The sequence below is a fragment of the Ceratotherium simum genome, chromosome 27 (genome assembly GCF_057802395.1).
Source record: "Ceratotherium simum simum isolate JZ-2026a chromosome 27, ASM5780239v1, whole genome shotgun sequence".
NCBI classification, from domain to species: domain Eukaryota; kingdom Metazoa; phylum Chordata; class Mammalia; order Perissodactyla; family Rhinocerotidae; genus Ceratotherium; species Ceratotherium simum.
The window spans coordinates 29,219,344-29,243,678 of NC_141926.1; positions in this window are offsets into that span (position 1 = coordinate 29,219,344).

Below are 24,335 nucleotides of genomic sequence, written 5' to 3' on the forward strand. Positions count from 1 at the left end.
CAAATAAATAGAAAACAGTTATAATTAGCTGGGGACAGAAGTTAGCTAAGGAAGTGGGTTTAAGGACCAGGAAATAAAAAAACAATAAGAACTCTCCAGTTTCAAGGCTGATGATTCGGGTGGAGTCTGGAACCAACGTCAGCCTGACTATCCCGAGGTTTAGAAGATAAGAGCTCCTGGTTGGCCTAGGAATTGAGGGGCAGAGAACAGATTCCAACCCCAGCTTCCTTTACAACCCTCTTGGCCTCACTCAGTTTTAAATGAAGACCACGGGTTTTTGGGGGACTTTTGCTGAGGAAGATTCGCCATGAGCTAACATCTGTGCCAATCTTCCTCTATTCTGTATGGGGTTGCCTCTATAGCATGGCTACTGGTGAGTGCTATAGGTCCATGCCCAGGAACCAAACCTGGGCCACCAAAGCAGAGCACGCTGAACTAAACCACTAGGCCATGGGGCCGGGCTGAGACCATGTTTTATTTAGAATAGTTTAGATGAGTTTTGTTTGGACCTCATGACTGTGGCTGTTCCTCTGTCCTACCCCTTAGGACATTTTTCTTTCTGAAATAGCGGATGTTTCTGAAGTAGGTTATGCCATCACTCACAGACTAAGAATAGTTGAGATAATGGGTGTCAGACACTAAGCACCGTGCCTGCCATGTAGTAAGCACTCAATAAAAGTTAGGGATGATGACCATGCGAGCATGAGATTACCATTTCTTTTTTTATTGCTTGCCCCGGTAGGCGTTGCCACCCACAGTATCAGTCATGTGAGAGTCAATTGCCTGTGGCTCACACAGACCTCCTAATTATTTAAATAATGCATGTGAAGTTACATTTTCATCCCAACACCAGAATCCAGATACACTGTAACTAATCTCTTTTCTTTGACCTAAGCATATGTTATAAATGATTCTAATTTCTTCAGCTGGTTTTAGATCTGATCAAGCACCTGTTTCTTCATCCTCAAACCTTTTGAAAAGGCAAGTGCATGATGTTGCTCTAACTAGTCAGTATCAGTTTTAAGGTTGGAGAGGTGGAAATCCCCATTACTGCAGAGTTGATGGAAGCCCATCAAATTTCAATGCCCAGATTTTATTTGGTACTGCCCTCAGATTTTTTTTTTTCCCCCAAACAGTATCCTAGCACCAAGACAAAGTTCACTTGTCTGAATTCCTGGGATCTCTCTTGGTTTCCTTTAAAAAAAAAAATAGACACTGTGTTAGAAACTGGACAAGTTTCAAGAACAGCTTCTATTTTTCCAAACATAGTATATGTCCTCGTCTGTCTCTGCTGTTTCACACCTTATTTCCTTCAGGACACTCCCGATAAATGCCATCTGGCCTGAGTGCTGCATTGCACTTGGCTTTCGTCGATGGCAGCCTGTCTTCGTCATTGGAAACTAATCTCTGTCTTTCTTGTAAAAAGCATTCTCAGAAATTAGAATTTCCCCATCATTTCCTCGAGTCAAGTGCTGCCAAAGAACCAAACAAAAACTCTTTCTGGACTTGTGTTCCTCTAACCTTATCATTCCCTCCTGACCATCTACAACATCATCCGACAGTTTACATGCTAGTGAGTCTGTTTTCTGGCCAAGCTGGATTTCTCCTTTAGAAGTCTGCCCTTTTATTCACAAATGCCTTAACCTTCTTCTTTTAGGAGTGGTTCTGTTCTGTCTTCTGTTTGTCCTTTTGGATTATTTTCTTTGAGATATTCGGGTCTTCTTTCCCCTGGTTGTCTGCTGTTGATGAACAACCAGTTAATTTCTTGGATTGATATTTTGGGCAAGAAGAACTAGAGGATGTTTGCGCTCCCTTTGACCCTCAGATTCTATGAATCTGTAACTTTTCAGCTCACAAACTTTTATTACTTCTTCCAAATAGTCTTGGTTAAGTGGGAAGAGCACCACTGGTAGATTTTGTATCACGACGCTAGATCATCTGGTTTTGGATTTTGGCCCTGCTATTTCTTGGTGATATGCTGCTAGAGGAATTAACTTCAGTTTCCTTATTTATAGAATGGGAATAATAGAATTATCTATTCCTTAAGGTTGTTATGATAATTAGTATCCATAGTACATTATGAGTTAATAAACATTATATGCCTAGAAGGTGCCTGATACGTTATAAGTGTGTAACAACTGTTAGTACTGGGTTATTACCCTTGATTCAGTGGATGTTAGGCACAATATCAAATACCACCAGTCACAAAGCTAATACCTTAGATGGAGGATTGAACAATATCTTGGTGAGAAAGGAAAGTCACTTTGTACAAATGTGAATAGGAAATCAGATTTATCTCACAATATTTTCAAACATAGGCCATGATCAAGAAAATTTGGGAGAAGTTTTTAAACTTAGAAGACATAAAAACAAAAATAATGCATGGAAGAGGCATTATTTATGGTACTGATAGGTAGTAAGTTTTTTGACGACAGCTTATCTCATAACACATCTTAATTATATCATCATTAAAATCATGAATGAAAAGACAAACAGGCTTAAATAATTATTGGATGATATGAGGACAGTTCTCCTCTGCTCCATGTGGACCATGTATGCCTGGGCAACTCAGTCTACCTATTAGTTCTTTCTGATACGACAAATACAACATTTTGGCTTCAAATCAGGAATTTTGCCCCTTGGAGGCCTGGAAGCTCATGGAAAGGAGTCACACATAGCCACCTGTATCTATTTTTAACCTACTCTTCCTTGGCATGGGATCTCTGGTTACACAGAGCCTGGGGTCCTCAGTCTTGAAAGTTGATCTCATCCCAGCATGGGTAGACTGAGAGAGCAAGGTTTTGAGCATCTGTAACTGCCTCAAATGAATTCCTTTGAGTCCTAAAACTCATTCTGCGGATGGGCCAGTCATTATGAGGATAATCCAGGGACTGTGATTCATAAATTATGCATAATCAGTCAAATATATATAATAAAATATGCATAATATAAAAATATATAATAAAAAATGTATAAAACCAAGGCTGTCAGTCTGGGCGACAGATCTAGGCTAATCCCACAATTGATTTAGATGTCTTAACTAAGCCAGGGCTGCCCAGTCTTGCCCCAAAGCTGAGCTAGTAAAGTCTCTTCCCTGTGGTTGCGACTATAAGGTCAATAACTTTTGGGGCAAATCTCCCCAATTCTTTCAATATAGAGTTTCTTTGTCTGATATGAGGACCCTTAATTTGCATGATGGGTGAATTAGACTGTATCTATTTGCAATTAAAAAGTAAGTTGAATGATTGCTCGTGAAAGTTATCTATGTAAAGTACATAGTAATTTCCCTACCTTGACTTCAGTTTTCTTTCTTTAGTTAATAGCAAGAGGGTGACCATGAATGTTTAATGCTTGGCTGGGTCAGAGACCTTGAAATCTTTTGCAATACCAACTTTGAAGCTTTTACATTGGGAATGGAAAAATGTTTGCTTCCCCAACCCTTTGTGTGCATATAACCAGTATTAATATTTTAATTAAGCGTTGTATTTTGGGCTTGCATTGATGTCTGAACATCATGGTAGTACACTCTCTTTTTGTAATGTTTAGAAACTACACTATTTGGTATGTCAAGCTTTAGGAGAGCAGCAATGTCTAAACACAGTGGCTCAAAAGGTCTACATATATCAGAGTTACTGAGTGGATAAGCACAGAGTGATTCAGGGCCTTGAGTTCCTTCCATCTTCTTGCTCTGCTCACTTCCAGGGAGTTGTTCTCATCTGCATGGTTGAAGGTAGGAAATACTGTCTCCAGGCAACCATGTTTCTAGCTAGAACTCTATTATTGTAGAATGGAAGAGCCTGCATTGAGGGAAATCTAGCACCAAAACATGCATTTTTTTTTTCTTTTAGTGAAAACTGGCAACTACAACTTCCATTATTTCAGAAATACAGATTGACTTTGCTAGTAAAACAGTGGAGATGTCCTAGTGAGGCTCTAATGGGATTAAAATTTGTCTATGTGAGGAACCCTCTGTACTGATTGGTAACCAAGCTGTCTGGGGTGGGGAAAAGGAGGAAAAAAGAATTTTGTGTACAGGTGCCTGGAAAGGGGGCACAGGGGGAATGAAGATGTTGGGGAGGCTGGCCCGAGGGACTGCCATTAAGGCCCAACTGAAAGAGGGGTTAAGAGCAGAAGCTGAAGGAGCTGTTTCAAAGAATAACTAAGGTGATGGTGATAAGAATGATGAAGATGGGGCCGGCCGGGTGGCGCAAGTGGTTAAGTGTGCGCACTCCGCTGCGGCGGCCCGGGGTTTGCCGGTTCGGATCCCGGGCGCTCACAGACGCACTGCTTGGCAGGCCATGCTGTGGCGGTGTCCCATATAAAGTGGAGGAAGATGGGCTCGGATGTTAGCTCAGAGCCGGTCTTCCTCAGCAAAAAAAGAGGAGGATTGACAGATGTTAGTACAGAGCTGATCTCCTCACCGGGGCAAAAAAAAAAAAAGAATGAAGAAGATGAAAATAATAATATCTATACCATTCGTTCAGTGCTTACTAACTTCTGGCACTATGCTGAGCACCTGATATATTAAGACAGTATTCCATTTAATCCTCATAATAATCTTACGAGGAAGGAATGATCATTTCTACCGTATTAAAGAAGGAAACAATAGAAATTCAGGTTCAGAAAGGTTTCGTATCTTGCTGAAGGTCAAAGAGATAGTAGGTGGCAGGAACAAGTTTGGAATCCGGATGTAGTTTTAGAGCCAAATTCTAAAGCACCAGGTTGCAGTGCTCTGACCCACCAATAACAAAGTGCGGCTCAAAAGATAGGAGAGAGTTTCTTCTTCTTAGGCTTTCCCACACCCTTTCTTCCCCCACTCCTATCCCATCCTCTCACTCCCTCAACCACTGCCCCCCCCGCCCCCCCAAAAAAGACTGCTGTGCAGCAGCCTGAGAGCTCTTCCCCAGAAGATGGTAGTACACAGGGAAGACTATTCTCAGAGAGGGGCCCAGAGCAGGGACCTGGTGAGCAAGGGACCTTGAGGAAGGGGCCAGTGACAAAGAACATCAATTGACTTGTTTCCAAGCACACATGAGCTCTCCCCTCGGACTTCTTGGAAATAGTTAGAGAAGACTTTAAGAGGGCACCCAAGTTCCTAGATGATTTGGGTGTTAAGGTGGATGAAACCTCATTGGTCCTCCTATGCTGATGAGGCTCAGAACCATCCAGTTACACTGGTAACTGCCAGAGACTGCATTCCCCAAACTTTTCCCAAGTGCTTCTAGGTCTGCGAAATGGAGGAATTAGATGAGATGATCCCTAAAATTATTCTTAGCTCTAACAAACTATGAACCCATAGTTTATTTTCACCTGGAACTCGAATTGGAAGAGGGGAAGCAAATGCTTTTATGCCAATTATCATTCTATGAAAAAGAACCCAAGGCCACTGTGAGGAGAGGGAAGAACAAATGGAAAGTGATATGCCTCAGGGCTAAACAATCATCTAGAAAGTTCACATATTTGAAACACAACATGACTAGAATGTTTTGCTTCTATTTCTTTATCTAGAAAATCCTGACTTTACCAAGGAAATCATGATTGTAATCCTTTTTCTTGGGGCCACCTGCCCTGCCCTGGAGTCTCTAATGCCTATAATTGGTTCAGGCTCCTGGATCTCTGACCTCTCAAATATGAATATGAAATAAATCTAACAGGAAGTTATTATTCCCTTCCCTCAGTGATAAGTATCATGAGAGTCCCCCTAGATGTTAAATAGATGAAGGAGTTAATTTACATAATTGTCTTTTTATTCATCCCTCTGTCTATCCTTCTCTTCATTTATTAGCCATTCACTTAGCACCTACCATATGTCAAACACTGTGCTGGATACTGGGGAATGTGAGTCCAGAAAATAGATACACTTCCTGCTCTTGGGAATCTAAAACAATCCAACCTAAGTGGCAGAGCGAGAGCTAGTTTCAGTCAATGTGTTAACTGCTACAATTGAGCAGTGAACAAAGTTGTGTGCCTCACAGAACAGGAACACTTTATAAAACTAGTGGGACTAGGAAAGGCATTCAGAGAAGGACAAGCCTGATTTGGGTCTTGAAGTATGAGTGTAAATTACCTGGAGGAATAAGAGGAAAGGCGTTCCTGGAAGCAGACACATAGGAAGATATTGGAAGGGTTTATGTGGCACACTCAGGGAATAGCAAGCAGTTTTGCATGACTCAAGTATGCAAGATATTAATAAAGAAGAAGAAGATAGGACCATTTCGTTGAGAGGCTGGTGTAATATGCTGGCTGGCCAAAATATTTGATTTTATCATGAGGATATTAGAGAGCTGCTAAATCAGTTCAGATGGGAGAATAACTTATTCCTCAAGAGAATTATGAAAAGTAAGGTGTCCTTGAATTGACAGTCCATTTGCAACTCTCAATGCCAATGGTGACTTCTAGAAGCTATACCCATTTAACAGCATCTGCCTGTGAGGTGGTCCTTATCCTTCAGTTCTCGTTGTCACAGGTATCACCTGGGAGCATTTTAAAACCCTAATGATCCTATTATACCTTGGGCCAATTAATTCAAAATTTCTAGGGCTGGGACCCAGACATCAAGGATATTTGAAAGCTCCAGATGATATCAAAGCACAGCCAAAGTTGAGAACTGCTGTGCTAGTGGTATTCCAGAAAGCTGGCAGGACTGTGTGAGTTAATCTGTTGTATACCCTGTTGAGTCTCAGCTCACCTTTGCCATCCAGTAGGGTAGACACTGAATCCTGTTCCTATCAGATTTCATTCTGTATTTTTGAAGAAGGAGCTCCCAGAGAATTGCTTGGGAGTTTTCTCTCTCAACTTGATCATAATTTATTGTTGGAGGTAGAAAAATTAACTAAACATTACAATATGGTGAGATACTCTGATGTTACTCCTTGTACAGACTGCTGTGGAAGGGATACTTACATTCAGAGAGGGAGAGGGAGGTGAGGTGTGGAGGAAGAGCAGTATTGAGAAAGAGTATAAGGTCCCAGGGACCAAGGACAAGAAGGTTATTTCAGGAAGAGGGATCAGAATGTGTCAGGCAGGGAGGCATGAAAAAACATGGCAAAGACCCAGGGTTCTGATGGCATTTTGTCCATGCCACTTGTAGTGCACTCCTCACATTACTGTGTATGGTTGATTTTATATGGATCTAGTCCTAGTTCTATCCTGTGTGGACATTGAGGATAGGTATGCCCAGAACACAACATGGTCTTACCACAAAAGTGCCTCTTATAAACTGAAGTGGTTTGCAGGAAAAGAAAAAATTTAATAGAGAGTTCAGTCAGACAGAAGGTTGAAAACAACTAGCTCAAATACAATGAGGGGACTTAAAAATAAAAAAGAAGAAACATAGATATTCATGGGAATATATTTGCAAGATGAATTGAAACCAGAAGTTATTTTCATGAATGTAATACTAGCCTAAGTGTCTGAGCAGTGTCCAAATTCCCTTCACCTCCTAATAATCTGATTTAATACCTGATTTTTCTGAACACTCTCCTAAATGCAGTGACTTCCTTTGTCAACATCCTAATCAATATGATCACCTCTCTCAAATTTCATCCCTTACTTTGAAGTCACATTTTGGCTTATAAGGAATTTCCACCCTTCCTTACAGCTGTTGAGAGGGGAGTCCTAACAAGAGGAAGAGGCCCCACGTGTGCTCTCCCCACTTCCTTCCTGGCTGTGTCATTCCCGGGGCTGGGTCATCCAGCTGCATCCAGGGGTCCCAGAGGATGTCGTGAAAATTACTTACAGTGTAAGTGGGTCTAGGTCACAACTTCTTCAGAGCCGTATCTTCTAGCTTTGATTTGTATTAGAATTAATCAGAAAGTCTAAGAACTTAACCAACATTGTCAAAACTGATATCAATGAAAAGTATTTACTATGAATGTGTTTATTATACACCTTTATTTCAAGGTTCTCACTGTTTTCTGATTAATCTGTACAAAAATTATTAAGATAGAAAAGTAGGTGGTATTATCCTCATTTGGATAGATAAATTGTGACAAAAGTGATTTCTTGAACTTCACGGGTAACACTTCCTTTTTTCAGCAAGTGAAAGCATTCCCAAAAGGTATGCATTGAAAAAAATGGACACATATATCATTTGCTTTATTAGAAGAGGACACTTAAGGGTTGCACTCAATAATAGCTCCATATGGTGGTGGCTTAAGGAGTTTTTTTTCAAGCAAGCTGATTAGATTGGGTTAATACTCAGTAGATGGCTCTTCCATACTTCTTAAATTTGCCACTATCACTTCAAGAAAGCTGGTCTTTTCCTTATTAAATACATATTTAGAGCTCTACAGCTGTCCTCTTGGCTTCGTGTTTGAGCTTTAACATTTTGAAGATCTCAAATATAGTCCATTCCTTATTCTCATGAGGTTCTTTGGGTTCATTCACCCATTTCTTTATTATCTGCACATCCCCCACCATTTTTAAGCAAACACCACTTAATTCCACAGTCATTTAAATCTCTCTGATTTAAACTGCATTTTGTGGTTCTTGAACTCCTGTTTGAGCAAAACAAACAAACAAGCATAAATGGTGTAGAATTCGTTGTAGAAATTGCCTTAAGATAAGACTGTAAACACCACTAGTTAAAAATGTCTTAGGTTTATCTTTTCCAGATATGCCAATCTCAGGGTAGAGCTAGGTGAGGAAAGAGCTTTTGTGACTGCTCTTTCTCTGAGATTTAAAAAATAAGAAAATAAATTCTGATGTTCAATTCCAACGCAAGTGATAAAGATCAAAGTCTCATTTTATTACAATATTTTCATTTTTATTGAACAGATTCACTTTGGATCTTGGCTTGCATTTGGAATGTTTACCTTTTAATAAGTGATCTGTTTAAATGTGGATCAGAGAACAAGGGTTTCTGTTTTACAGTTCAACTTTTGACCTTGGGGGATGAATGGGTGGAGGCTAAGAGGAAAAGTCCACTGTGTTTCTACTGAACTTTTTACCCTTAAAAAAAAAATGAGCAAGTTTAAAGTTCACCCAGTGCACAAGAGGTCTCCACTGGGGATTTCTGGTATTATTAACTTCCTGACCTCAGATAATTAAAAAGAAAGAGCAGAGCCACCTCAGACTATGACTCAACTTTGAACTTTTAACCTCCCAAGTAAAGTATTTAAATTGTAAATGGTAGACCCTGGAAGCTTTCTTATTGCTATTAACTTTCTTCATCCCTGGTCATGAAGTTATAATTTAGGCCAAAAGCATAGTCTGATCTTTCCTTTTTATTTACTTAACCTCTTTTAGCAGAAAGGACTGAGAACACCATTTACCTAGAAATGACAGGTATTCTGGAGAAAGAAGTTAAACTTAAAGGGTCATTGAATTTTGCAGCTAGAGGCAACCCTAGATGATCTGTCCAGTCTTCGCAGTTGTGAAAGAGAATACTGAAAAACAGGGAGGTGGGTGACTTCCTTAATGTCAGACAATTCACAGGAGAACAAAAGAGCATCCTTGATTCCTTAGCTGTCTTCTTTTCAATAGTAGATGGAGTCAAGCACGATTTGGGGTAAGAAATATTTCCCTATGTGCACAGGGATCCAGAAGATCTGTGGCTTTTATTTTTACATTAAAATTCATAAAGTGAAAAAAAATCACTGGATAGGAACTCAAGAGACCTGAGTCCTAAGTGACCCCTTCATTCTGTTGGTTGTATAACCTTAGGAACTCATTTAACTTTTCCAAGTCATGATCTGCTCGGCTGTAAGATCGAATGTAGTTGGGAGGAGGTAATAAGCATCTAAGACTCCTTTCTGTTATAACCGTTTTTGGTTCAATGGTATTCTGGCCTTAATTCTTGTTGCAATTCATATTTAAACACTGTGTAGATACACAGTTCTCAGCAACAGCTGGGCTTTCTTACCCTGGGTGATAGGGCTACAGGGTTGTGATTTTAAGGTAATTTGTTACATCACGCTGAGCTTGACACTGATGATGAGGCTCCCCTTACTTCCAGAAAAGACAGAAATCCCAAAGGAAGAGGGGAATATCATGTAAGGAGGCATAAGGGACAGGGAGGAGAAGAACAAAAGAACCAGGACAAAGAAAGGAGTGATGATCAGCAGAAAATCCACGAGAAAGGGGGGTGACAAATAGAGGGTAGCCCCCTCGGTTGGATGGGGACCCAGCCAAGCCTTGTGATCCTGAGAAAGCCAGCAAGTACGTTGTGAATCTGCCGGAACTGCACGCTGTTAACGCTGAAGCTTAGATAGGCAGCTCTCACTGGCAGTTGTACAACACGTAGCACGTAGGAGAGCCAGTATTCTCTGGGGCCCACTCTTCCCTCCTGCTATTTGCTAACACCTCTATTGCCTCCAGTTAGATACTCACAGCACTCTCATTCCCATCTGTCAAGGAGAGTTCCCTTCCAACATTCTGTCCTCCTTTTCTTATACAAGAGAGACCCTCCCAGTGTGGCTGCAAAGCGTGGAGCTGATACTGAGCTCTGGGATGAGGCAAGTTTGAAGTGGAGTTAGCAATGATTTTCTTGTTTCCTGGTCCCAAGATGCCAGGGAGACTATAGGATCCTGCCTGAAACCCTCATGCAGAGACAGCTGGAGGAGAGGGAGAGCTGTCTGGCTGGAGGCCCGTCCTCTTGGCCTGGAAGCAGAAGGTCCAGGGTCACCACCTGATCAAAGTACTAAGCAGTATTCGACTCCCATCGAATCACAGATGTGTACCCACCTATCTCCTCAACCACCCTCATCTGCTTTAAACAAATTTACTTCTACTTTACCACCCCCTCTGTTGCTTCTCCCTCCTCTGAGGGCCAGCCTAGGCAGGTGATTATTGTTTGAGCAGGGACTGCACTAATGTGAATATGTCTGATCAGGTGATTGAAGTTGCAGACCAGTGGGCTGCAAATAACTGTTAATCGGGGTTTTTGGTGGGCAAAATTACCCAGTTGTTTTCTCTGCTCAGTAAGCCCTATTCATTCACTAAATTCCTCCCACATTTTCTAGTCTTGAATACATTCCTTCTTGTGTAGATGTCCAGTGTACAGTCATATTAACCTCAAGACCCTTTGAGGAGGGAGGTCACAGGTCACCAAGCAGAACATGAATGTCATCATGAAACAAGTCATATTGCCTCACTGACACTTACTTTCATCAACATCTAGAAAGGAAATAAATAAGGCCTGGGTTTTGTCTGCCAGCTACTCCTATAATGGAAAGCATCACAATGCCAACAAGATATGTTGCACTTGTGAAATTAAAAACAAAAACAAAAAAAGGTTTATGCCACTATTCTCAGTGATAGGCTAAAGCAAATTCCAGGTGGCTCAATTCAGAACAATGAATTTCTTTTTAATTTACTTATTTTTCTTTTTTTAAGAATCTGTACCTTGAGGCAATGGAAGAACAGAGTTAAGCACAACCCAGAGAGCCAGTGCCATATAATTCAGTATGTGACTTATCTGCAGTGAGGACTCTCCTAAAGCAAGGCCCAATAATCTCCTCTGGAGGTGGGAGAATCTGAGTGCTGCGAAGGGTAGACAAGCCCCTCACCTCATTTCTGAGCTATCCCAGCCCCACCCAAGCTAAGTGGAAAAGCAATGTGCAATAAGTAGCCTTTGCTGACTCTAACTAACTATACCCCCACAATTCCAACTCAACTAGGAAGCCAAGACCTTGCAATATTATTACCTCTTCTGGCATGAATATTTGAATTGATGGTAATACTAAAAAAAAAAGGGAAAATTGGAAAATCACAAGAGCAAAAAACCCCTCTTCTCTGTTTCCTTCCTCCATAGATTTAGATAAAATAGATCCCCACATATTTGTCTGATATGATTCCTTCAGTTTGATGCACTCAGCTGGCAAGAATAAGTCATCTTTGGTGATTAAATTTAGTAGAGTAATCCACACAAGTGCCAGTAGCTCCAGAGCCCTTAATGGAACTTTGGCAGGCAAGACAGCAGTAACTGTATAGCAGGTACAATGGAAGTGGGAGGCTGGGAGGGCAAGGAGCTGTAATCTTCTCCCTTCTTTTCCCCAGCAGGTCTGAAAGTGAACTAGTATCTAAATTAGGTGTTGTTTTAGATTACAACTTGTCATACCTCATGGAAGTGACACCATCAAGCAGCCAGATACCAGCTGGAAATTTTTTGGTATCTAGGGATTGCAATTGTTGGCTCAGTTATTCATTCAATCAGTCATTCAAATAACATGTATCATGCCCATAAAAAGATATTTTAGTTTCTGGACTCAGGAAACTTTTGGTGATCACTGAGATACAAAAGAGCAGGTTAGGTATTATCACTGATAAATGCCTGTTTATCCAGGACTGCTAGGCAGAGGTCATGCCCCCAGAGAAGCTCTGACATTTTGTGGAGTATTAAAAACCAGATTTAATTCTCCTTATGGAAGGCCAGAGAGACTGGTCCACTTTACTCCTGAGAGAAGAATTAAGAAGTTTCTCTACACATTTAGGGTAGCCATATGTATGGGCCTCCATTTTACCTCCCACCGCCTCAAGTTGAGGGAAGTACTGTTCGACCAAAATTTTACTAATTTATGTATTGAATGTCTACCACATGCAAGCCATCATATGGGATAAAAGATAGATTAAACATTGGCCATCCTTGACCTAAAGGGAGGAAAACCTTTTTATACTTAATTGTAGTATAGGAACAATTCTGGTAAGGGCTGTATGAGAAAACAGACAGTCTATGGTAAGTTGTTTATAAGACTAACAGAGAGAAAAGTTATTTCTTGAACATAAAAAGATAGATATAAACATATACTGAAAATAATAATAATATAGATTTTTTTTCTAAATACAGGCACTATCTTATAAACACTGGATACCAATTGAGACAATAATGTTAAAAATTGAGCAAGATGGATTAATCTAATGTAGTAAATAATAATTCTTTAGATTCTTGAAAATGGTAGTGTTTGAAATTTTTTTTATTAAAGATTCTGGGAAGCCAGAGACTTCTGGATAATGTTTAAATCATTGGAAATTGATCTGACATTTAATGGCAAAACGTTGACTCTCTAATGCCGTGACAAGGTCAACTGGTCAGGGGACCTCCATTACCTAACCTTAGCTGGCCTCTTCACGTGACATATCAGAGTATTGATCAGGGTTGTTATGCGAGATTAGGCATAGAGTTCTGTTTCCTTATTTTAATGTTCTTAAAAAACTGGGTCTAGCCAACGTATTATATTCTGCTATGATCTGCATTTTTGTGTGATCCCACTGAAGGGGTCTTGCTCTGCCTCTTGTTTATCCTCCTACTTTGATTTGTGTGTACTCCCTAGATAAAACTTAAGTCTTCTGAACACTCCATATCCAGAGTTTATTCACTGAGTGTTTTAACATTGTCTAGGCTTCCACACTGTATCTTGCCTTCAAACTTCATTGATCCTCCAAACTTCAGTGATCCTACCAGAATGGTAGTCAGTTTTGATGTTTATTGAGCTGTGACACTGAAGGATTGAATAAAATTTGCTGTTTATGTTGCTAAATCTGCCTTTGTTTTGTGAATCTTTGTCAACAAAAGGGTGCTAACTTATCTACAACATATATTCTATCTTATATACTCTGTTTGGACTCTAAGGGTTGATTGTTTTCTCAGTTTACCTATTAGTCATTATATTTTATTTGATTATGGAAATGTTGGGCACTGGCTTCACAGGCCCAAACTAACTTCTGAGATTTGAACAATGAAGGAATAATTCAATTTAATTTCTAACACTGTAGAACTATATAATACTTTTAGCTTTTCCAAACTGCTTTCATATGTTTCTCATTTTATTCTCATAACACATCTGTGAAATAGGAGTATGTAATAATTCATAAGAAGACCTTAACACTTCATCAAGCAAATGCATTCCCATTGCAGATGACTAATGTAAGCCATAGGAATAGTTTGTTCAGCAAAGGATCCAGGACAATTGATTCTTGGGCCTATATCTTATCCTTATGTTTTTATTAAGACTATGAAAGGGCTTAAAGGGTGTGGTGGAGATTGCAAATTGTCCACAAAAATCTGTGCTCCCTTGCTTCCATAATAAGGTAGAGTTGTAACTGGGACAGAGTTGCCCAGCCACGGGCTATATTTTCCTGCTCCTTCTGCAGCTAGTTGTGGCCATAAGCCTAGGTTCTCTCCAGTGAAGTGTGAGCAAAAGTGATGGATGCCATTCAAGCCTTGCCTTGAAAACTTGCATGCTCACTCCTACAGCTCTTTCTTCCTTCCCACAGGCTGAAATGGTGATGACAAGATGGACCTTAGAAGCCCCGTGTTGAAGATGGAAGGACTACCCTCATTCTGGGTTGGGTTCCTGAATGGCTGAGTGGAGCAGAGCCCCCTCACCCCAGTCTCCATTCATATTGTTATTTGAGAGATAAATCCACTTCTATTTTATTTCAACCATTACATTTTCAGGGATATTTACTTCAGTAGTTTAGCGCCCCTAATTAATGTGGACGGCTACTTGATTTTACTAGGAAAAACTCGAAGAGCATTCAAGCCAGGGTTGGTGGTGAAACTGAAAATTATCAAACCCTGACTTTATTTCCTCTCTCCATCAGATATTTGATGCAGAGGGAGAAGGTTAAGAGACCAAGAGAAAAGAATAAAAGAGGGGTAAGTCTAAGGTAGAGGAGGCAGTATGGAGGCATGCATTGTACTAAAGAAATGTTTACACCTTCTCAGAAATGAGTGGAAAAAAAAACATTAAAATAATAGCACCAGAAACCTCCCCCTTCTTTTTTAAATTTACTACATAAAGCCTTTTATTAAGTATTCTGAACTTATTGGATAACTCATTCATTACAATGAATCAAATATGAAGAATTTAGCAAGGGTTCTAAAATAAGCACTGGAAAACAGTCACCCTGAACACATATTGCAGAAAGTAACCTCCACATTTTCTTCTTAAGTCTTTTCCAATCAAATTGTGTCTTTTCTCTTTAACACTTGTCACTTAGATCTTTATCTTAGTAGGTCATCTCAAAAGTCTTGCATGTGAGAATCCAGAGAAATAGAGAGATAAGCATCACCAGCATTTATTGATGATACGACTACTTAATATCCTCCAGCAGTGCTCACGTACACACATTCACATGAAAACAGGGCCAGACAGAAACTTGAAAGGGATCTCACAGGAGAAACCATGAGGTAGTGTGCAGTAACCCACAGTCATCGCTGCCCTAATAGTATCTGATCTGAACCTGGCATAGCTTCAGAAAAAGCCATGTGTTCAGGCTAAAACAAGAATGAGAAAAAAGGAGAACGTTGCTTTCTTCTAATGTGGTAAATAGGGCATGAAGTTTTATTGTTTGCTGGTAGAACTAGTTTTACAAGTTCTCTACTTACCCATAGGGCTTAGCCTTAAGGGAGAAAAAAATATTTTTATTCAGAAAATATCTTCTTAAGATTTTGGTAAAATGTTTGAATTTGGTATCTGGAATAAAGAACTAGATTAAAGTTGTTATGTCTACATTTATTAGGACGAAGTTTGAAACTGGAACTATTACATTTCGAAAGTTTTTCGTGAGTGCCATACTTCCCACTTCTGTTTTTGGCATGAGGAAGTGATAAAAGAAAGCTTCTCACTTTTGTGCCTTCCTCATGTGTCCTCTTATTACTAAATTTTGGTAGAGTTCTCTTATTCTTTTAAAATGCTCTCCCAGATTGTTTATTTTAAATGTCAGGAAATGATCATTCATTTAATGGATCTAGGTCTTCAACTCTTCTCAATTTGGAGAGGAAATAGGTTTTAAGTGAGAAGTCTTCACAAGGTATCCATATATATGCCTCTTTAAGTGAGTATGTTTGAGAGAGAGCCAGGCCCACAGCCAGTGGCAGAGAATGTGACGCAAAGAGAGGAGACAAAGAAACCATTAAGTCTTAAGGTAATAAAATGATTTGCAAAGTTGTTGAACAATGATATATTTGCACAGTTCAAATTTCCTTTCCTGTTAAGTTTCGGTATCTCTCAACAGAGTTGAGGTGCCTTCTCAGCATGGCTGCTGCTGCAGACGGTACTGGGGAAAAAGCAGAGCAAGAGACAGATGAGGAGAAAGGGAATACATGTGTGTTTGTATGTCAAGTTCATCTCATTCATTGTGCTCTCCTGGTTCAGTTAGTGGGAAGTAGCTCATACTGATTCTTACCTTTAACAACTTTTCTGCTTTGATGAAAACAAATCAACTTCAGCTTTTTGTGACCCTTAGGGAAACAATCTATACCTAGAGGTGAAACTGATTGTTTTGTTAAAACCACTGTAAAATCTCTGCTTCCCCAGGAAGAAAATTATATTTTTTCTTCACTGAAGATGGAATAAGAGAAAATAATCTGAATAAATATTATATGTCATATTCATTTTTAAAAGATACAGAGAAGGTACACAGATTGCCTTCAAACTGCAAGTTTGGAACTAAATATATATTTACATATACAAATATTTTACGTGTTCTCAGTTGAGCATACTAATAAAATTACAAGGACTTAATAACTGAGTGTTTTTATCCACTCACAAATTAAAGTTTTCATTACATTGAAACAACTTATTCTGAATCAGGAGCAAAGTGCGTTTCTTCCTTCCTTCATTTGAGGAGCTAAAACAAGTTTTCATTCTTAACTTTTATCTGAAAAGTCTGGCTATGCAGCTGATAGCTGGCTTAACAAGATATCCTCCTCCTCTTCCCCAAGGACTGCTCTGATATTTAAGTCAATTTGGTGCAGCACTTTTGAAGTTCTAAAACGATCCCAAAGTTTTCTTGTCTCTAATGATTCTCCGAGACTGTGAGAACTCAGGTACGCCAGAAAGGCGTTTGAAAGGAACGGGACATACAAGTATTGGTTTTGTTCCATTCAAATTGGGGTAGCTGCATTACTGCTATTTTTTTCCAGTAAAAGCTGTTTTTCTATGTTTTCCCTTTCCCTAAACTTCAGCATTCCAGATCACAAAAAATATGTGGCAATCCTATCAACAAACAGCCCATATTTTTGTTAAGTAAATGGAGGAAAATAGAATTGATTTCTTATTACTGCAAAGAGGCTGTTGTCAAAATAATTTACCTTCTGAACGAGATGGGGAAATTCAGCCTGTTGCCACCATCCCTCATGACAAGGCTGTACTAGGCATAAAAATTAAAGGGAGACCAGTTGAAAAATGAAGGCTCTTTACATACTCTTTTGTACTCAACTCTTCCTTCAACCTCTCCTAGGAAAGAGAATGTGTTTTTCCTTCCAAGTAAGGAGCAGCAGGGGTTATCTTTTCTTGTACAAGCTAAAATCTGTCTCCTTGTCAGAGGAGACAGACGAGGTCAGAGAGGACTCTGCCTCCCAGAACCAGAGTGCAGAAGCTGTGATTCTGGTTCATGACAAGAACGACAGGTTCTTGTTGGGGGAGCAACAAAGATGCCATCTTGCTTGCTGGACAAAATTGCAGCACTGATTTAAAAATTATACACATGACTTTTTGAGCCATGCCGAGGGCCCTTTTCCCATTTTAGTGTCATTGTGGTTAGTTTGTTAGGTGTGACATCGTTTTTTAAGTGCCGTGAAACTATACAAAGAATCAAAGAATAGAAAGAGTGTAGTGTGGTTCTGTGGGGATACCACTGCTTGAAAAGCAAAAATGAGTATTAATGTGTAATGTTTATTAAACATGTTTCAGCAAGGATTAGAAAGAGTAAACTGTTTGAAGATGAATGAATGTGATTGGAAGTGTTTCTATGTGTCTTTTCCCTCCAACTTGTTGTTTTGAAATATTTAAAACCTACAGAAAATTGCAAGTATAGTGCAGTAAACATGCATAGGTCCTTTATGTAGGTCTGTGCTAATAGCGTAGCCACTATCCATGTGTGGCTATTGGCCCCTGAACAGTGGCTAGTCCAAGTTGAGATGTGCTGTTCTACATGCCTTTCCAAAAATAAATATTTCCTAAAGAAGTGTTCTGAAAAGTTAATAGATACTTTGACCCTAAACCAAGCAGACAGAAATTATAGATATATAAAATTATAGATATATAATTTATATTATGTATATTGTATATACATAATATAACTTATATTATGTATATACATATATAATTTATATTATGTACATTGTATATACATATATATAATATCAATTTATATTAATATATATAAAAACACGTACATGTGTATTTCTGTGTGCATATGTTTATCTGTGGATCTGGTTTTCATTTGCAATAAATCACTCAGAAAAAAGTAATTGGAGAGGCAGGATGAGGGTGTAGGCATCTTTTAGAATGTCTTTGATGTTTCTCCTCCAGCATGCTGAAGAGTAGACCTACGCCTAGAGTATACTTCCAAATGAAAGCTTTGAAAATATTTTATGGCATGCCAGTATTGTTTGAGGAAATACGTTAACCACTTTTTTCTTATTTTTTTAAATCAATAACGTAACATATTTCCTTTAAAGAAGGAAAATGAAACTATCTTATATTATTAAAATTCTCTGAGATTCATATTTTCGCAGTACCTTTTCTAAATATATATGAAAAGATATATAAATATTTCACAAACTTGGAATCATAGATCTGAGAAATGTTCTGTGTCCTACTCTTTTCCATTTAAAATTATATCATGAGCATTTTCTAAATGATTAAATAATATGAAAAACTCCTCTTTGAGAAATTTTTATTGTTTTCATTTTTCACTGTTGTACATAAGGCCTTGAGTTAATACTTCCTTTTATTTATTCATCCTTGTACATAATTATTTGGTGAAGGTCTGGTTACTGTCTCAGGATAACTCCCAAAGAGTGAAATTACTAGGTCAGAAGATAATTTTTAGATACTTGATTCATATTGCTGAATAGCTCTCCAGCAAAATTGTATCACATGAAACTCTCACATGGTGTTTGAGAGGGACGAGTCCATTTGCCAACACTGGTCATTATACTTAAAAACAGCTTTCTCAATTTGTAACATAATCTGCGTCTGGTTTTATTTTGCAAGTGAGAATTGACTGGGTTTGTTTTCTTTTTGTATTTGCTTATCTGTCTTTTTTCTTCTGTTTGTGAATTGCCTCTTCCCCTCCTTTCTCTTCTTTTAAGGAAATCGATGTTTTCATACTAATTTGTTTTTCTGTTGATTTATTATTATTCAACCCTTTGTTATATAACATTGCAATTTTTTTTTTTACAGGTTTTTTTTTTGACTCTTGATTTTTGTGTATTTATTTTATAGAAATTTTCACATCTGTATAGTAAATCTATCAATCTTATCCTGCCTGGCAGTGGTTCTCAAATTTAATGTGCATCCGAATCTCCTAAATTTGTTAATCAAAATACAGATTCCCAGACCCTACTATCAGGGTGTATTATTCATTAATCCTTCGGTGTGGCCCTGGCAACTGTTTTTAGCAAGTAACCCAGCTGATTCTAAATGAAGTAGTTGGGGCCAGCACCGTGGCTTAGCGGTTAAGTGCGCGAGCTCCACTGCTGGTGGTCCGGGTTCGGATCCCGGGCGCGCACCGACGCACTGCTTCTCTGGCCCTGCTGAGGCCGCGTCCCACATACAGCAACTAGAAGGATGTGCAGCTGTGACATACAACTATCTACTGGGGCTTTGGGGGAAATAAAATAAATAAATAAAATTATAAATGAAGTAGTTAGTAAACCACACTGTGAAGTAATTGCTTTGCAATTTCTTACTTTGGATTAATACATAGGGCTTCTCACAGTAATATCACATTAATAGCTATCTATATTTTTCTTCTATTTTCTTGTTTTTATTTTTCTACCTCTATCTATTTAATTCAGCTGGAATTTATTTTAATATATGCTTTACCCAAAAATATTGAACCATTTTTCCCAGCACATTTTATTGAATAACAACACAACATTTCCCCACTCATTTACAACTCCAGCTTTATCTTTTACTACAATTTATAGATATTTGAATCTATTGCTGAACTTGTTTTATCTCTCATTGATTGATTTATCTATTCCAGCATACTGTTTTAATTACTATATCCTTTGAATATATCTGGTACTATGAACAGTGTCCTCTTCTCATTACTCTTCTTACTCAAAAATATTTTGGCAATTCTTACCTGCATAATTAAAAAAAAATCAGTTTGTCAAATTAAAATTATTTAAAAAATATTATTGGAGTTGTATTTAATCTATAAAATAATTTGAGGAGATACCATATCTGTGCAATGTTGTGGCTTCCCATACTAAAACGTTATCTATTTTTATTTATTTATAGCTTCTTTTATGGTTGCTATGGTCTGAATGCTTGTGTCCCCCCCAATTCATATGCAGCCAGCCCTGGTGGTCTAGTGGTTAAGGTTCGGTGCTCTCACTGCTGTGGCTTGGCTTCATTTCCCGGTCAGGGAACCACACTACCCACCTGTTGGTTGTCATACTGTGGTGGCTGCGTGTTGCTGTGATGCTGAAAGCTATGTCACCAGTATTTCAAATACCAGCAGAAGTACCATGGTGGACAGGATTCAGCGGAGCTTCCAGACTAAGACAGACTAGGAAGAAGACCTGGCAACACTTCCTGGAAAAAAAAACTGGCCATGAAAACCCTATGAATAGCCACGGAGCATTGTCTGGTATAGGATGGAAGGTGAGAGGATGGCGCAAAAAGACTGGGCAGGGCTCTGCTCTGCTGTACACAGGGTCGCTACAAGTTGGAATTGACTCAACAGCCCTAACAACAACAAAAATTCATATGTTAAACTCCTAACCTTCAAAGATGATAGTATTAAGAGGTGGGCTTCTGAGAGGTGCTTAGGTCATGAGGGTGGAGCCCTCATGAGTGAGATTAGTTCCTTATTAAGAGGCTCCGGTTGAGTTCACGGCCTCTGCTTCGGTAGCCTGGGGTTCACCCGTTCGGATCCTAGGTGCAGACCTATGCACCACTCATCAAGCCATGCTGAGGCAGCATCCCATGTAGGGCAACTACAAGGATGTACAACTATGACGTACAACTATCTACTGGGGCTTTGGGGAGAAAAAAAGGAATAAAGGAGGAAGATTGCCAACAGATGTTAGCTCAGGGCCAATCTTCCTCAAAAAAAAAAGAGGCTCCAGAGAGATCCCACGCCCCTTCCACCACGTGAGGACACAGCGAGAAGGCGCCGGCTATGAATCAAGAAGGGAGCCTTCACCAGAAGGCAGAATGTACATACGTGATACTAAGATACTTATTAGATGGCTAAAGATGGGTGTTATTACTTTAATGTAGTACCATTCTGCTATCTAGAAATGAAGAGAAATATCAGTAAGTAGTAGTTTGATGGTCTGCCCTTTTTGTTTGTAAAAGTCGTATTTAGCCTTTGTTTAACTCTTTGTTTAAACCCTGAACTTGTCAATTCTCGTGATTTGCATGGCTCAAATAAAATTTTTCTGTTTTTACATAACATGCAATTTTCTGGATACCAAAATATAGAAAAAAAATCTGTTTATTGTAGCTGGTTTTTGGAAGTCCTCATAATAGAGAGCTGGATTGCATCCCAATGTTGTAGTTTTTAAAAACTGTCAAGATTGATACTCCCCAAATGAAAATTTGTCATTGCTTTTCCTCTATCCATTTTTGGAAAAAGGTTCGTATAAAAAATTGTAAATAAGTAAAGATAAAAAGATTCTTTTCCTGATAGTGCAGAACTTTATTATACTGTTAAAGCTGTTCCAAAGCAACGTAAAATTTAGTTCAAAGCTGCAAAAGAAGGACTTTGGAATGATGAACAGGGGTGGATCCCTTCCTGGTGGCCTCAGGGGCAGACACTCCCTCTTCTTTCTTGTTTCCTCATCTTAGTCGGATCTGTAGCCTTCCCATAGGCATCGTTGTCTGACTAATTTCCTGCTCTTCATCGAGGGCCAAAGAGAGAGGGAAGAAGGCTTGTTCCCATATTGAGGCCCTTTTGGAAGCAGTCCTGGGATGTAGATGTCAAACTTCACTGCCAAGTAATGAGAGCAATGGGAGAAGGGAAGGGAGAACATGCCAAATTAGTCAGCTTTCAAGACTTTTCCAATTCACCTTCAGGACAGGGCTCACAAAGATGTATTTCTTGTCCTTAAGGATATTATAATGGTAGAGGAGTGACAAGCCTCATTGCAGAACTCTCAAGGGAGCATTAGCCTTAGGGACATGGATGAAAGAATGGATGGGGCTTCTGAATACTATTGAGTTGTGTGTGCTGCAGGGAAAGATGGCCAGGAGGTTGGCCCCTGGAGCTTCAGAGGGGTTCAAACTGTAGATAGGAACTTGAGAAGTCCTAACATATGGTGAGAGTTGAGACGGTAGGAGTGTCTGAGGTCTCTCAAGGAACATCAGAATGTGAGGGGCTGTGAAGAGTCCTGTGAAGTGTGTAGCAGGTCTCCCAGAATAATATGGAGTGTGGAAGCCTGTGGACAAGAGCATTTTAAGAAAATGCGGTAAGTGAAGACCAAAGATTTGGTCAACCGTATCTATATTAGTTTCCTAGGGCTGCCATAACAAAGTACCATAAACTGGGTGGCTTATAACAACAGAAATTTATTGTCTCACGGTTCTGGAAGCTAAAAGTCTGCAATTAAGGGTTGGCAGGGCCATGCTGTCTCTGCCATCTGTGGGGGAATCCTTCCTTGCCTCTTCCTAGCCTCTGGCGGTGTGCTGGCAATCTTTGGTGTCCCTTGGTTTACAGCTATATAATTCCAATCTCTGCCTTCATTGTCACATGGCATTCTCCCTATTTATGTGTATATGTATATCTATAGTTATTAAAATTTTAGTAAATCAGAATGTGTTTTCTATTAATATAAATTCCTAAGCTATTCCAATCAGTATTAAAATACTGATTCTGGGGCCGGCCCTGTGGTGTAGTGGTTAAGTGCGTGTGCTCCACTGCTGGCGGCCCAGGTTTGGATCCCGGGCGCGCACCGACACACTGCTTGTCAGGCCCTGCTGTGGCAGCATCCCACATAAAGTGGAGGAAGATGGGCATGGATGTTAGCCCAGGGCCAGTCTTCCTCAGCAAAAAGAGGAGGATTGGCATGGATGTTAGCTCAGGGCTGATCTTCCTCACACACACACACAAAAATACTGATTCTGATATAGGTTTATTAGATGCTATATATATAGGCTTACATATACTTACAGACATATTCGTATAAATGTAAATATAAAAATTTTTCCATGCTTTGTACTGTTTCCCAAGATTCCTAATATTACACAGTTATTAAGGCACTCAATTTTGTCATACGATAGAGGTCTGAAATGAGAAAGGCATTTATAGTTTATAATCTGATATATTTGTTTTTCCTACAGAGTTTAGAAAATCATTTTATTTGCTTTTTCCATGATTAAGTAAAAAGCTGTTTTATTAAAATTCTATTTCCCCCTCCAAAACTTTCCAGAATAATGAAGACCTCTGAAAAGTTTAAGATTTTCTCTGCCAAGCATACTGCCTATACTTAAATATTTATGAGTATATACTGTAAATGTACCCTCTAAAACACAAATAGAATGTGTTTTATTATTTATGAATGAATATTTTGATTATTTAAACAGGTATTAGAATTGTGCATCACTTTAGGGTTGTTTGATTCAGAATAGTATTTGATTTCTGTGATAACTTGCATCATGAAAACACTTTAAAAATGTGATCTTATTTCCTTCTCGTAATCTCTCCTCAGGAAAGTAAACAGGAACTGTTAAAGACGTACCTAGCACTTCTCAGGGGCTACTTCACTGGCTCAGTCCAACTCTCAAGTGTGCTGGTGTTTTTTCTTTTGAGGACAGTGACATCCTATCTGTGAAGGCCATCGTGTCCTGCACTGGGAAGCCACAGCCAGGAAGAGGAAAGCCCTCCGCTGAGCAGGTTCAATATTGCCCCCATCAGGAGCATCTCTGCAATGGAGGGTTTCAGTTACCACCCAGCAGTTTAAAGAGCAGGGATGCAGTCAGGCTAGAGAGAGAACTTCTATTTTCACAAACAAATGAAGAAAACAACAAAAATAATAGAGAAATCATTATTCTCTATCTAAACTGGAGACCCAAACAAATCCTTCCTGATTGAATGTGCAGATTCTGGCTTGACCCCACGTTCTTCCTTGATATCCTTTCCGCTTTCTGTTACGGTATGTGCCAATCCCAGGGACTTTTCCAACTGTCTCATGACTCTTGGGCAAACTTGCCTTTTCATCCGGCTTTTAGCTGGGCAGGCTATGGTCTTTTAGGTTTAGCTTTGGGAAGCTGCCTTCCTGGGCTTCAGTTGCTGGGAGAACTCCTGGACCTAGGAAGGAGAGCTGTTGTAGTTGCCCCTGAATGGACCCTGGACTTTGGAATCTCCTGGATGACGCACTTGCTTACCCTCTTGTTATCAATCTGAAAACCTAGTCAAGCGATACA